Source organism: Pseudorasbora parva, chromosome 3, assembly GCF_024679245.1.
Source record: "Pseudorasbora parva isolate DD20220531a chromosome 3, ASM2467924v1, whole genome shotgun sequence".
In the NCBI taxonomy this organism is placed as follows: Eukaryota; Metazoa; Chordata; class Actinopteri; order Cypriniformes; family Gobionidae; genus Pseudorasbora; species Pseudorasbora parva.
In genome coordinates, this window is record NC_090174.1 from 19,038,610 (window position 1) to 19,051,284 (window position 12,675).

General features: G+C 36.7%; 1 protein-coding gene across 5 annotated transcripts in view; it reads right to left on the bottom strand.

Moving 5' to 3' along the window:
* Window positions 1-12,675, bottom strand: part of specc1 (sperm antigen with calponin homology and coiled-coil domains 1) — a 175,474-nt gene that overhangs the window by 157,826 nt on the left and 4,973 nt on the right. Inside the window, exon 1 of one of the 5 annotated variants that reach the window (XM_067437983.1) lies at window positions 3,785-3,907. The exons of the other annotated variants lie outside the window; for them this stretch is intronic. The gene's annotated coding sequence lies outside the window, so the exon portion shown is untranslated. Of the gene's footprint in view, window positions 1-3,784; window positions 3,908-12,675 lie in introns of those variants that run through there. 5 annotated transcript variants of the gene reach the window in all.

The window sequence follows — 12,675 nt, forward strand, 5'->3', positions numbered from 1 at the left end:
TTCGTTTCAGCCAATAATTTTTATTTTGGTGCATCCCTACTGACAATGTTCTGCTCGGTGTGGTGTCAACACGCTTCAGGAGATGCCAAAACTAGTCGTTTCATTGTTGGTACTAAAAACCTAAACTGGAAGCCATAAAAGATCACGAATCATCCAAATGCCACATCCAGGTAAAAAAAAAAAAAAAAGAGAGAGAACATAGAGCCCTACTCATTTAATGAAATGTATATCAGTTCATGGTTTTTGTGTGTATAAGAGTGAAAAATGTCAGTATTTCATTGAGATTTGAGATTAAATAAACAGCTTAAGTAGTGTAGAGCTTGTAGTATTAATTTTCACATGCAGTTACACATTGTCGGTTAAAAACAAGAAAGTGGCTGGTAAAAACATTGAGTGGCTGGTAGATTTTGAAATCCACCAGCCACAGTGGCCGGTGGACAAAAAAGTTAATTTCCATCCCTGGTTCACGGTCGTGCTTTGGAAACAGGCGGTGAGTAAAACTGCTTCAAATGTCTATGTTGTTGGCTATCACCGCGTAAGTAAACATCAGTAAACAACACGATCGTGTATAATAAATTTATCAATGGAACATGCGATCTATGATGTGTGTTTTTATGCATTTGTTTAGCTGACCAATATAGGTGTCAGTTTGTTTATTGTAAAACCATCCCAAACATTAAACCTAGGGGACGTTCTCACAAAGCGTGCTTCTTCATTCAAATGCGTTACTCCATTGTTGTTCTATTTATAATGTTACACTAGTCTGACGTGCTCTCATAGCTGGGCGCGCTCGTGATTCTTTAGCTCCGGCCACACGATACGCCTCCAGGCGCTCGTTTTTTTCCGGAAAGACTCTGTACAGCCCATATTTCTTTTATAAATATAATAAAACTAATTGATTTTCCGGAGATAGGAAGGATGCAAAACTACTCTATAGGTACTCAAGTATGACATGAGATTGACTGAAACTCAGTGTTTCACCCCCCCTTTAATTTCTTGCAGAATTTAGCTCCAATATGCCTTAGCACAGGTTCCTAGAGGGGTCTAGTAATCCTGAAGATCTTAATTAACTTCAGATTCTGCAGGATAGTAGCCCCCCTGGGCTAGCATCATTTGCTTGAAGATGACACTTGGTTTGATATTTTGTACCGCAGTACAGTAAAATTCATTCAGTAAGTGTGACTTAAATTCCCAAATATCTCTTGATGCAAGAGATACATGTCCTATTTGTTGATTCACTGCATGTTACATAATGTATTTTACATTATTTATAGAAGACTACGGCAACACAATACAATCTTTGGCTCCTAAGAGCTGAATCTTCATGGCTGACAACAATCACAGAAGATAAAAAGATGTCAGAAAATAATAGTTATAAAGTAGGGGGATGCCACAATACTCAATATAATATTGAACCGTTCGGTACAGCATTCACGCTTCAATATGCGCTGGTGAATTTCGAATTTCGTTTTGCATTTAATTAATTATTTCCATTTCTCTACGTTTGAAATATTTATCTGTTTATTTCGGTTCTGTTTAAGTGAGCCTGTGAGTCTACGTGCTGATATGAGCAAATATCCAATCATAAGCACTAAAGTTAAGGGTTGTTAGCCGCGTTTTAAAGCCTTGCCGGTTAAACATTTAATTTGTGTACTATGCACTGTTTTGCATTGAGCGCGCACTAGCGTCAAACACACGTGATTACTGGACAGTCTTACTGTGCTAATACTGTCAGGTTAACATATAAACGCAGTCGGTTATGTCTAAAGTGAAAGTAAAATTGCGTGTCTATAAGATGCTAGCAGGTCTTCAATTGACAACAGCGCAGTCTGTCCTTAAAGGGACAGTTCACCTCTAAAATGATTTTAATAAAAAATAAAAGAATAAAAACACCTTTAATACAGTAGCTTTTAATCTTTGTTGTATATTGAAGATGTAGTTTTAATTTTAGCCTACATTTATTAATTCAAATTCATACTTAAATGCTATACTGGACATCTCTGAGCTGAAATCTTTATATATATATATATATATATATATATATATATATATATATATATATATATATTAGGGCCGGGACTTTAACGCGTTCATTAAGATTAATAAATTACGTGACTTTAACGCGTTAATTAATTACGCAAAAAAAAAAAAAAAAATGTAACCACACTTATTTTTGCACCACGGAACGTTTTTCAATGAATGAGTTTCGACGGACCGATTATACTGGAACACCAACTAGCGCTCGCTCCGGAGTCACGACAACAACAAACCATGGGTGCGTCTCAATCAGCTCCCTAGTTCAGTAGTCAGGGCACTGATCAGGGAGTCAGCCTATTGACTTATGTCCTGATCAGTGCCCTGACTAGTGAACTAGGGAGCTGATTGAGACGCAGGGCATGAGTGAACATGAATGAAGAAGCTGATGAGACTGCTTTGCTTGGCCCCGTGGATGGGAAATTTTGTTTTAACAAACGAAAGAATGGAAGCGTCGTCAAGAGCATGGTTGTGTGCAAGCTATACAAGAAGGAGTTAGCGTATCACTGCAGCACATCGAGCCTCAAATACCACAAATATGCTTTTGCTTCACTTAATGGCAAACATTGCACTGGTCTGCTGGACTGAAATAAATAAACAATATTTTGTTGATTAAGCTTATGTATTCAGTCATTAGTCAATGGTATTACTAAAAATACATGTGAAATACTAAAAATTACTTCTCATTGTTCTCAGGTCAAATATTTATATGCAATTAAAATGCGATTAATTTCGATTAATTAATTACAAAGCCTCTAATTAATTAGATTAATTTTTTTAATCGAGTCCCAGCCCTAATATATATATATATATATATATATATATATATATATATATATATATATATATATATATATATATATATATATATACATTTATTTTATATTATACAATACACTGGGAATGTGTACAAGGGTTTTTTAAGTAAAGTTTTAAGTTTAAGTAAGGGATTTCAAGTCTTTTAAGTGAAATAAAGAAAGAGTATTGCAATAAAAACATTTTCTCCTTAACCCTTTTCTGTTCCTGTCGCCTAAGAATACTAGAATACTAAAAAAAAAACGAACCAAACCGAAAAACTGTGGTTAAAAACCGAGGTATGTATTGAACCGTGGACCAAGAACTGTATTGTTTCATCCCTAATATACATTGTCTTTTAGTTGAAACAAATAAGCCTGTACTAACTCATCAAAAATTAAAACTGGCCAAATTGTCATCGTAGGGTAATGTTCTTTCTGTCTTGAATGTGAAGAACTCCATACCAGATGTATTACTACTAATATTTCTTATTTCTGATTACTTAGGTTATAACACTTAAAAAAATAAAGTAAATCCTGGAGTAGTTCAACAAATTATAATGTAATAAACCAAAAGCAGCAATTATAGAAAAATTAAGAGTTTAAAATAAAAAAGCACTGTCTGTTGTCCTCAAATGTCAAGAAACGTCAAAACTCAAGACTGGCTGGTATGAAATTAGCTGTGGCATTTCACTATCTGATGTAGCGACAAAATTCCACACAGTTACCCAGGCTGACTGAGATTTACACAGCAAGTATGCAGTCCATTTCCTGTCGTCTGAACACAGACCTGCCAAATATTCGGCTTCACATCTGAAGCCATCTCTCTCTTCTACACTTAAGATTCTTTAAGTCAAAATGCAACAGGCTTCATTCAACTATAATACAGTCTTTCATTATCCTAATCACCATCATCAGAATGTTCACAAAACAAATTAATGAATAGGTTCAGTTACCTTTTATCCCAAATTTAATTGTAGTGTGGAAGGATTATTTCCAAAGAGCAGGAAAAAAAAGCCGGCAGAATGAATGAGCAGCGTATATTGTCTGAAAACACACCTCCATCTGCCAACTCACAGAAAACATAAGAGGCTGGTGCAACAATTATTGTCAGTAGCAGTCAAAGGGTGTGTACTTGCGGGCTTGAAAAAATGCAAACCATCTAGAGCAAAGATTCAGTGACAACATCAGCTGTGTTTACGTCAGGATCACCATGTGGGGTGTGTAGTCTAATGAGTGAAAATTGAAAAATCATAGATGCAAAGAGGTTAAATACCTTTAAATAAACATTTAGGGTCTCACACATACAATGTCCATCCAGATGCAAAGGTAAATTGGAACATGTCCTATTGCCCTGTCTTTTTGTCTTCAATTAGAGTCACAGCCCTCAGTCCTCCTGTACTGCTAAACTAATCCACCCACAAACCAAACAGCAGCCAGAGAACAAGAGAGAAGGGGAAAATATGATCAGAGGAGGACTGAATGACTGCCTGTAAACAAGTCGTGAATAAAGTCAGTCTCTTTCTCCAAAGTCAAAACAGGCTTCTCTGGTTTTCAGAGAAGTCCAACTTTGTGTCCTAACCAGGTGTGACACTGCTGGTGTGACACAGCAACAGGCAATGTACGTGACGTTAAACTGTTGCATCCATTTTTTGCTGTTCACAACCATGAGGAGGCAAAATGTACACTGACATTGTGATAAACAAACAAGTCAATCAATGCAATTTCGTCAGTGAATTTCACATATAATTTATAGGGGACATATTATGCAAAATGCACATTTACAATTCTGCAATTCATCGACTGGTCGACTGGTATATATATATATATATATATATACTGCGATTAATCACATAAACATCATGCGCTTAATATATATATATATATATATATATATATATATATATATATATATATATATATATATATATATATATATATATATATATATTAGTGCATAAAAAATGTGATTAATCGTGATTAATCATGATTAATCGCAGCTTAATAAGTGCTGTTACCAATCAAATTAAATTATTTAAAGTGTAAAAAATACAGCTGTTGTTATATGTTATAAGTAGGGATGCACCGATCCGATACTCGGGATCGGTATCGGCTCCGATCTGCCATTATCTGCCGGATCGGGTATCGGATAGACAGGACCGATCCAAATTCGATACTGTGTGTGCGCATAATATTCTGTGTTATTGTTAAGCCCCAGCGCCCCACAAAAGGCACAAAAACCTTATAAAGCATCAACGATTCGTGCACTAGCCTATATTATAAGTGTTCTGAAGCCATTCCATCATTTAATGCGAGTACAGATTAGTTCACGTCAATGCTTCCCTCCACTGCGGCTGTCAGTCACTCTCCATTCAGCTTTAAACTGTCGCGTTCGGTTACGACATTCAACACGATGAAACTTTCCAAGATTATTTATTGTTTCTGTTATTATGCTTGATCTGTAGATAACGCTCTAACGTTATTGTTTCTCAAAAAAATGTCTATCTGCTGGCGTTTATTGCTGTAAACCGTGTTACTTTCTACCGGGTGTCAGTTAGATCACAACACTGGACTAGTTATTATATTGTTTTTCACACACAGTAAGTGAAATGTTAAACTGTTAAAATAAACGGCTTATAAGAATACTGCATAGATATACTACGCGTCTATATCTTGTTTTAAACTTCTCGATGCGGACAGAGCGCGGCGCGCTGTGAGCGTCTATGACTGTGGCTGTGAGCATGTGACTCCGTGTTGCTTCAAGCGCATCATCCTGCGCACGGGATGCGCATAAGCGCTTTGTGCCGCTCTGTATTATGCTACTGTTGCGCTATGAAAGCCTTATTAATAGCCTTTCTTGTTCTGCTCTATCTATATGTTGCTGCCTCATTAAAAATATGCACTATACATTTAAAATAAATGCAATTTCTTAGTATATAGGCTAGGGCTGGGCGATAAATCGATTTTATGGATTAATTCGAGTTTTTAGTTTACGACGATTTTTGTGAATGAAAATCGGTTTTCTCTTTAAAATCCGCCGACGCTCCCCTCTGGGCTCCCGTAATGGCTCAGCACTCCCCGCGCGCGTTTGCCACAGAGGTACACACAAACAACAAGGATAGCGTCAACATACAGTGTCATTCGTAATTGGTTCAGTTTTTCACAGAACAGTTAACAATACCCGCTGCAAAGTGTGTTTGAAGTCTGAACGGAACCGCGCTAGGCGCTATACTCATTTAAAGCTACGCTGACACGAACGCAGCGCGAGCTCACACGCGGGCCAATCTCGTGACAGACACGATACACAGCGCTGGTGATCCAGTGAGAGACCGTTTAAATCAACACACCATCGCTACTGTGATCTAGTGGAAGCGGTCGGCGCACAATTCTGTTATAAACCACAGATATCAGATGAGATCAAACAGAGCTGAGCGAAGGTCAGGGGTTTCAGTCACAAATCACCAACATTCACCATGAATTACTGTAAAACCACATGGATTTAATGTTGTTGTTGTCATTATTTATCTCAGGATTCGTACAACCTTTTGAGATCGAAATTCAAGCACTTTCCAATGGTTTTCAAGAGCTTCACACTTATTTCCAGCACTTCAAAGCTCTAAATATCCGATTGTAATGTTATTTTTAATGTGATGGTTTGTAAAACTAAAAGTTTAAAGGGGTCTTGTGAAAGAAATAGTGGAATGTTTTTTTTAGTTTATTTTTTTAAAATGTGTAATCCATTTTGTAGCATTTTTATTTAAAAAAAGATATGAAATGCCCACCACTATAACCAGCAGAAGAGCACTTATTGATTTATTAGCGATTTCCACTCCCTAATGTATGAAGAAAAGTATGAAGTCACAGTCTCAGGAAAAACTAAACTTTTCTTCAAATTGTGACTAAATTACAGTAAAGTAAAGAGCTCCTTTAATAATCACTGAAGCTGTCGATCAGTTCAGTGTGAGACTATTGAAAAGCAATGCTAATCTATATTTGATAAGAGCATAACATTTAAATTTTCCCTATACTTTTTTTGCACATTACTGTTGTTAATAAAAGTTAATTTTATCTGCATATCAATTCATAAACCTTTGATATGAACAATTTCTTTGTCATCTGCAGATTGATTTTAAGTAGGAGGGGGAAAAAATCGTTTTAAATCGTAAATCGAATTTTTAGTGAAAAAAATCGGGGATTTTTTTGGGGGGCCATATCGCCCAGCCCTAATATAGGCCCTATTTCTATAAATATATTTACTTGTTTTTCATGAATATATTTTGTGTAACATATTTTACCAGATTTACAGCTACAGTTAATTCACTTTTGTGCATTGGTATCGGATCAGTTTAGTATCGGTATCGACCGACACTCAACATTTTTAATATCGGATCGGTTCTGGAAAAATGGTATCGGTGCATCCCTAGTTATAAGATTGTTATAAGATTGATGTTCTAAATAAAAACATGCAATCATACTTTTAAACATAACCGCCAATAGGGGGCAGCAAGTGATCGTCTTAATGAGTGAGTCATCAAGTCGTTCATTCAAATGATTCATTCAAAACCCTGAGTGTTGCTGTCTTTTGGAACTATTTTCGTTGGTGAAATCATGGGTGTGAAATAGGCCTAGAACAAAAAAAGTGTTTTGGGTCTAAAAATGTAAGTAACTTAATATTAATTAGGCTACTTGTTTACTGAATTAGCCTACACCATTCATGCTACACAATTCACAAATGTAAAGTCTACTTGTGTTATTAATAATATCATAAATCATAAATATCAACAACTACAAAAAAAACTACAAAAAATATGTTTCTTCTGTAAGTTTATATTGCTGCTCACTTGTTTCTTCACGATCTCTCGCAAAGGGACAGGCAGCGCGAGCCTCAATGCGACTTTGTTACCAGAGACCATTATCAATCACCATATATATATATATATATATATATATATATATATATATATATATATATATATATATATATATATATATATATATATATATATATATACACACACTCACAGGATTGTTAGGAACACCTGTTCAATTTCTCATTAATGCAATTGTCTAATCAACCAATCACATGGCTTTTGGCGAAAACTATGCATTTAGGGCTGTGGTCCTGGTCAAGACAATCTCCTGAACTCCAAACTGAATGTCAGAATGGGAAAGAAAGGTGATTTAAGCAATTTTGAGTGTGGCATGTTTGTTGGTACCAGACGGGCCGGTCTGAGTATTTCACAATCTGCTCAGTTACTGGGATTTTCACGCACAACCATTTATAGGGTTTACAAAGAATGGTGTGAAAAGGGAAAAACATCCAGTATGTGGCGGTCCTGTGGGCGAAAATGCCTTGTTGATGCTAGAGGTCAGAGGAGAATGGGCCGACTGATTCAAGTGGACTGAAATAACCACTCGTTACAACCGAGGTATGCAGCAAAGCATTTGTGAAGGTGGCTTCAACTTCAACAACACGCGGCGTTTATATTTTAAACTAATCGGTTAACCGGTTTTAACCGGCTAATGAGGCTCAGTGGTCGGTCAAAAAAATGTTTAGTTTTCTCCATCCCTAGATAGAATGGAAATTTCCTCCTACCAGGGTTACAAGTGCAGATGCTCAGTGTGATTGTGATAAACTCCCGACTTCTATGATCGACTGCGTGATGCAAATTACGTTAATGTCGCAGCTTACTTATGTAATTTAATTGCGTTAATTGCATAAAATAATTTTAACACATTTACAACTTTAAATGAGTTGCATGCGTTAATGTTGACAGCCCTAATATTATATTATATATATATATATATATATATATATATATATATATATATATATATATATATATATATATATATATATATATATATATATATATATATATACACACACATATACAGGTGCTGGTCATTTAATTAGAATATCATCAAAAATTATTTGATTTATTTCACTAATTCAAAAAGTGAAACTGGTATATTTCAAATGTTTATTTATTTTAGTTTTGATAATTATAACTGACAACTAATGACAATCCCAAATTCAGTATCTCAAAATTTCGAATATTACTTACTTACCAATACAAAAAAAGGATTTTTAGAAATCTTGGCCAACTGAAAAGTATGAACATGAAATGTATGAGCATGTACAGCACTCAATACTTAGTTGGGGTTCATTTTGCCTGAATTACTGCAGCAATGCAGAGTGGACTGGAGTCGATCAGTCTGTGGCACTGCGTGTTATGAGAGCCCAGGTTGCTCTGACAGTGGTCTTCAGCTCTTCATCTTCACAATACACCATAGATTTTCTATGGGGTTAAGGTTAGGTGAGTTTGCTGGTCAATTAAGAAAAGGGATACCATGGTCCTTTAACCAGGTGCCAGTTGCTTTGGCATTGCGTACAGGTGCCAAGTTTTGTTGGAAAATGCAATCTGCATCTCCATAAATTTGGAGCTTTCAGCAGCCAGCAGTCCAGTCCTTTTAGTCTTTAGCCTAGATGAGACGCTTCTAACAATGCCTGTTGTTGTGGTTTTTGAAGCACTAACTCACTAACACAGCTGCAGTCCACTCTTTGTGAATCTCTCCTACATATTTGAATGGGTTTTGTTTCACAATCCTCTCCAGGGTGTGTTTATCTCTATTGCTTGTACACTTTTTTTCTACCACATCTTTTCCTTCCCTTCCCCTCTCTATTAATGTTCTTTTAGTCTACCAAACTAGACTCAGAGACCATTCAAAGGTCTTTGCAGGTGTTTTGAGTTAATTAGATGATTAGAGTGTGGCAACAGGTGTCTTCAATATTAAACCTGTTCACGATATTCTAATTTTCTGAGAAATTAAAATAAATAAACATTTGAAATGTATCAGTCTGTGTATACATTTTAAATGCTTTTTGAATGGAATTAGTTAAATAAATCATCTTTTTGATGATGATGGTGCTTGTGTGTGTGTGTGTGTGTGTGTGTGTGTGTGTGTGTGTGTGTGTGTGTGTGTGTGTGTGTGTGTGTGTGTGTGTGTGTGTGTGTGTGTGTGTGTGTGTACGTACAGCCTGGCTGGTACAAAAATAGGTTTTGGTCTATACGGCTAATATTTTATGCCATTCATGACAACTGTGAGGAGCCAGAGGTGGACAAAGTACACTCCAATACTTAGGTAAAAAGTACTAATGGTCAAATATTACTCCATTACAAGTAAAAGTACAGAGCTTTTACAAGTACTTAAACATTAAAGGAGCACTGTGCAAGTGATAATATTGAAATGGAAGGAGTATCAGACCACTGCAAATCTACCAAGACCTGGCCGTCCCTCTAAACTTTCAGCTCATACAAGGAGAAGACTGATCAGAGATGCAGCCAAGAGGCCCATGATCACTCTGGATGAACTGCAGAGATCTACAGCTGAGGTGGGAGACTCTGTCCATAGGACCACAATCAGTCATCTACTGCACAAATCTGGCCTTAATGGAAGAGTGGCAAGAAGAAAGCCATTTCTTAAAAATTTCCATAAAAAGTGTTGTTTAAAGTTTGCCACAAGACACCTGGGAGACACACCAAACATGTGGAAGAAGGTGCTCTGGTAAGATGAAAACAGAAAATTGGTTTGGTGTAAATGCAACAGAGCTCATCACCCTGAACACACCATCCCCACTGTCAAACATGGTGGTGGCAGCATCATGGTTTGGGCCTGCTTTTCTTCAGGAAGATGGTTAAAATTGATGGGAAGATGGATGGAGCCAAATACAGGACCATTCTGGAAGAAAACCTGATGGAGTCTGCAAAAGACCTGAGACTGGGATGGAGATTTGTCTTCCAACAAGACAATGATCCAAAACATAAAGCAAAATCTACAATATCTAAACATATCCAGGTGTTAGAATGGCCAAGTCAAAGTCCAGACCTGAATCCAATCGAGAATCTGTGGAAAGAACTGAAAACTGTTGTTCACAAACGTTCTCCATCCAACCTCACTGAGCTCTAGCTGTTCTGCAAGGAGGAATTGGCAAAAATTTCAGTCTCTCGATGTGCAAAACTGATAGAGACATACCCCAAGCGACTTACAGCTGTCACAGCAAAAGGTGGCGCTACAAAGTATTAACTTAAAGGGGACGAATAATTTTGCACGCCCAATTTTTCAGTTTTTGATTTGTTAAAAAAGTTTGAAATATCCAATAAATTTCGTTCCACTTCATGATTGTGTCCCACTTGTTGTTGATTCTTCACAAAAAAATTACAGTTTTATATCTTTATGTTTGAAGCCTGAAATGCAGGATTTGCACAAAAGTTGATTCTCAAATATGGATCAATACCAATTTCATATCCAGAACATGTAATACAGCACTTAATAATGTGTTTGCAAATCGCCTTTCTGAATGTGCTATGCTAATGTGGCTAAAGTAACCATTGTCTCAAGAGCTTGTTATTTTTGACCTGAAAATGTTCACCACCTTTACAAATCAGAAGCACACTTTCATTACTTCTTAAAAATATAAGTTATGACATAGTTATGTTCTCTGTGAATACACTCAGAGACAATGTGAATATAGTCAGAGACAATTTAGCAACATTGGCCATCAGTGTGCCACATTAGGCTATCCTTAAAGGTGCCCTAGAATGATTTAAAACAATATGTTAAATTGTTCTCACTTCTCAGATATCTATAGAGGGTATTTGGCTTATTTAAGGGCAAAAATTGTCCAGATACAGTTTTATAGGTCCATTTACAACCCTATATATTGTCCCTAGGATGTAATGCTCTGTTTTTGCCTTATTTGGAAGGGTCATGAATTTTAATGTTGAGCTCTGCTCTGATTTCAACAGCTCACAGCTCACAGCAGTTCAGTAAAGCGGCTCGTTAGTCCTGACCGTCTTGACACAACACAGACCAACTAAATGACACTTTAAGCAAAACATCTCAAATCGAGATTGATAAAATGCAGCTTACTTGATTATTGGTGTTTTTAGATCATCCGCGTCATGTGGTTGCCAGATTTCAGTAATTAAATCCCCCAAACAGAGCTTTTCTGTGAAAAAAACCTGTATACTCTCCGGTGTTTTACCTAAACATGTCCAATCTGGCAACCATATGCATGCGAGCTCTCTCTCTCGCGGATGATACAAGTAAGCTGCATTTTATCAATCTCCATTTGAGATGTTCAGCTTACATTTTAGACTTGTCTTTTTTCGTCAACGATATTGCATGTTTAAAAAACGTTAGTCACAATGTAGGCTAACGTTACGTCACCGCGCGAGTATCACAGCACTCAGCACTAACTGCAGGAGTGAGATAAATGAGCTGATGAGCTCTTGTGATGAGAGCTGAGGTAATCACGACTATACTCGCGACATACATTCACAACGGTAGTTCAGTCTGGCGTGTTTCAGTTCATGACTTTGCAAGCTTAACTTTCATACAAATTAATTTGAGAAGTTAAAAGACTTACATTGCTCACCATAGCTCCTTTTAAATGAGTGCCTGTAGCTGCGAGCTGAGCTCGGAGTGTGATCTCCATCCCCCACGCGCGGGTTCAAAACATGCGGAAATGGCTCCCTCTGCTGGCTGTAGTCTTTAGCCTTTGGCCAAACATTCTTCCTATGATGCAAATATCGTCAATTTGCATCACAGGAGGAATTTTTCCAGAAATAAAATGCATAAACCTCTTGTCTCAGGGGGATATGAGGGGGGAAAGCACAATCATTTGAATATACTCCAGGGTTTCTACTGATACAAAGCCATATGCTAAACGCTGAGTAACCCTTTAAACAAATTTACTTCATTGTATCAAGTCAATTTTTAATTTCAATAAACTCAAAATTTTAAGGCAACCAGGTTACTTACTTTTTTAAGTTAAACCAAC